This window comes from Puntigrus tetrazona, unplaced genomic scaffold, assembly GCF_018831695.1.
Source record: "Puntigrus tetrazona isolate hp1 unplaced genomic scaffold, ASM1883169v1 S000000520, whole genome shotgun sequence".
NCBI classification, from domain to species: domain Eukaryota; kingdom Metazoa; phylum Chordata; class Actinopteri; order Cypriniformes; family Cyprinidae; genus Puntigrus; species Puntigrus tetrazona.
In genome coordinates this window covers 372,501-376,265 of record NW_025048156.1, presented here as the reverse complement: position 1 = coordinate 376,265, position 3,765 = coordinate 372,501, and the positions used below count along the sequence as shown (strand labels likewise).

The window sequence follows — 3,765 nt, the reverse complement described above, 5'->3', positions numbered from 1 at the left end:
GTCGCGTCCTCTTTTGGAAACACGAAACAAAGTAGTTTCACTTTCACGGCGTCTCCAGAACATGGCGCCCTCAGCAACGCTACACACAGAATAGTAGCTTATGAAAAGTTATGAGGAGTTATGAAAATCAAGAAAATCGCTTTGGTTTTTAAATTTTACTCTGCTTGTAACACCCCGAAGAGAAAGGACACCATGAAAGCAGAGTGCTTCTGGTAAAGAATAAAAAAACATATTTTGGCGAGATAATAAAGATGTCTAGAAGATCTTTTAGGATAGGGCTAGTCTAGTGTCTCCAGACTTTCGATTCGGTTTTATTTAATGTCTTGAAAGTGTTCAAACGTCCTGTTTTCGTGAGCTGGGTCTCATCAGAAAGATAAATTTAAATTTTCAGCTTAAATATGATAAAGATTCTAGTTAGATTTGAATTTAAAAGGCATAATTTCAGTTAGGGGGGTTAAAAAAACTTTCCTTAGGCCACAAAAAGTGTTTAAAATAATGGTTTATGAATCATATATAATTAATAAAGTTGCTTAAACGATTCGAGAAGGTTTTTCTAGAATGATTAGAGACAACTTTCTTATTCACTTTCACAATAAATACATTATTTAAACAATTACGCTTTCACATCGCAAGAACATGAAGACGTCCAGGTGGACAAGCACATGTTCATGCATCACCAACACAATGTGGATGAACTTCGTTTTATATTTTATAAGCCCACGTTCTGCGTTATGTATATTATTCACGGTATGTCTTTAACTGAATATTAATGCACATATAGGGACAAATTAATTTTTTACATTGTATATTTTGAAGGGTTGGCATACAAACATCAAACCAAAAACCTGGCTTCACTCGGATGAAACAGGTTTCAGACATTCGACTGTAAATAATCAGGAACATCGCTTCCAGCGCAGTGCAGCTGTTATTGTGTGTTATATGTGTTCGTGCGCATTTCGGTGGGAGGGAAAAACACATTTGAATCATAAAAGCAGCTGTTCAAACACTAAGATACGATAAACACTCGTTGCGTTTTCACTCAATTAACTCGTAATCTGCTTCAGCGACTGCACGACTAATTCTGAAAACACAGCACGCGCCAGGAAGTGTGTGTTACTGCGTCCGGATCGAGAGAGAGAAACAAACTTCAGGCCTTTTGTAAAGGTGATGCACTTTTTTTTTACTCGTCGAATGTTCGCAAGATGAAACATCCTTATGTTATTATTTGCTTGATGTCGCGAGAACAAAATGTATGGAATGACCTTGTATGACATTTTTGATTGACGTTCTCGCAATATTTGAAAGAAAACGTGAATAACATTGACGGAACATACTTATCATTTTATTCATATTTGCTCAATGTTTTTGTCATTCTCACCTTATGCTATGTGTACAAAAAAAGATTGGGAGAATGTAATCTGTAATTAATATTCTGATTGCAACAAGCAAACTCAACATTTTAACATCACGTACGTATTTCAAATAAATGTTCTCACCACGTTTTTTGTGCATTATTCGAAAGATGAATCTCTTTCCAGATAATAAAACATTCAGGCAAGGTTTTCTCAAAGTTACGAGCAAACCTCAGAGCATTTGTTCAAAATTATCATCATTTTGTTCTTAAATATTATCCGTGGATTGTTTTTGGAATTTCTTTCCACAAAAGTTTCAAGTTGGAAGTTTAGTTCATTATTTATTTATTTTTTTATGTTAAAACGATTAATTGCATCCAAAATAAAAGTTTATGCTTGCATAATATATGTGTGTGTACTGTGTATGTTTATTATGTATATATAAATACACACACATGCATGGAAATATTTAAGAAAAATAGGTTGTATTTATATATTAAATATATTTGCATATAATAGAAATTACATGAATATACAAATATTCATTTAAATATATACTGTATATATTTATACATACACATGATATACACAGTATGCATATACAGTATATATTATGGAAACAAAACCTTTATTTTGGATGTGATTAAATCACAATTAATCTTTTGACAGATTAATTTTAGAATGTTTCCACAACATTTAAAAGTAACGTTCCCATAATGTTTGCACAATGATGGAACGTTCAAATAACCGATAAAAAACATTTTCGGAACGTAACAGCAACGTCAGCGGAACACTTTTAGGACGTGCCGTTGTTTGAGAGTCAGATTGATGAAACTCTTACAGCGCTGCATGTTTCCACTGTTCCTCAGCCGAGAGACGCTTCATTGTTTCATTCGGATCATTCGGTTCGGTGTGTTTTATGTGAAGAGGTCGGCAGACATTTGAACCCGGGCGAATGATGAAACCGCCCGCAATCAGACGCTTTTAAAGAAGCAATAGTCCCGATCATGATTAGATGGTCATTGTTGTAGTCGGAGCAGTCGAGAATAAAGACGTACCGCTCTCGACTGGTAATTTCCAGAAATGCTAATTGAATTCTGAATGTGGATATAAACAAACGACGATGATACGGTTCGCAATTACCAAGAGTTTGAGCGGGAAAGCGCTGCGCAGTAATATTAAAGCCTAATGTTCCGGGTTGAATGTTACGAACAGCATCCCAGACATGCTGTGGATTCCCACAAGTGATCATTTCGAATCACTCCCCGGCTCGAGAAACAAACCGAAAGCGTGTTTGCAGTCGTGCACTTCTAAACACTGACAGGAGAATACGAGGAAAGATACTGCAATGTGATGAAATGGATCATTTTTGTTTCCTCGTTAGATTTGGAGAAATGTAGCGTTATATAGGCGTCTCAGCAATGGATGTGAATGGGTGCCGTCAAAATGAGAGTCCTGATAAAAACATCACAATAATCCACAGCACTCCAGTTCATCCGTTAAAATCCTCAGAGTTTGAAAAAATACAAAAAACAAATCCATAATAACACTTCCTCCTTCTGTTGTCGCTCATTAAAATCCAGTCGTATATTTGTTTAGAGCTTGTTTTGGTTTGTCAACGCCGCTCGATCTGTGCAGATTTCTCTCCTGATTCAGACCAGAGCACTTTTTCAGTAGAGCAAGGACAGGGTTATCTTCTCAGGACATTAACCGATGGACCGGAGCGGTAAACTCATCCTGACGGCACCCATTCGCCGCAGAGCATCCATCGAAGAAGCGACGCAACGCTACATCTCTCCAAAGCTGACGAAGAAACAAACTCATCTACATCTTGGATGGCCTGAAGGTTTTCCACCAAATATTTATGTACGAGTGAACCATTACTTTGAGATAAGACATCATTGCGCACCAACCTTGTTTTCTTCGTCTTTCTGAAGCGAAGCAGTGGGTTTTGCGGTCATCAGCAGCTCGTCTCTGCTTCATCTGTAATAAACCCTGAACAGTCCTTTCATTTAAAAACAGTCAGATGGATTTCATCTGTTTTAAAAAATAAGAAGCATCACAATCATTCCCACAATGCTTACGCTCTGAACGGGGAACGGAGGAACGCTCGGAGGAAAATGAAGCCAATGAAATATCACTATGGCTAATAAAATGGATTTTATATAAACTCAACACATTTACATGATCTTCAAAACAGTGTCATTTCTAAAGACTTCGCCTTTGAATATAGCTGTAAAATATAAAAGTCAACATAAAATGACATTTAAAATAGCGAATATACAACAAAAAAAAAAGATCAGATGATTAAAAGTTCAACGATGATTGATTAGCCACGTGAACAAGTAAGCTATTATCATTTTTAAAAAACATTTATTCTTTATACAATACGTACTCATTCAATAAGCTCAGA

At 36.2% G+C, this 3,765-nt stretch overlaps 1 protein-coding gene across 9 annotated transcripts in view; it reads right to left on the bottom strand.

The window, feature by feature from the left end:
- Positions 1-3,493: 3,493 nt before the first annotated feature.
- Positions 3,494-3,765, bottom strand: part of LOC122334410 (1-phosphatidylinositol 4,5-bisphosphate phosphodiesterase beta-4) — a 41,062-nt gene continuing 40,790 nt past the window's right edge. For all 9 annotated transcript variants that reach the window (XM_043232304.1, XM_043232310.1, XM_043232307.1 and 6 more), the window contains one exon: positions 3,494-3,765. This exon is cut by the window's right edge and continues 180 nt beyond it. The gene's annotated coding sequence lies outside the window, so the exon portion shown is untranslated.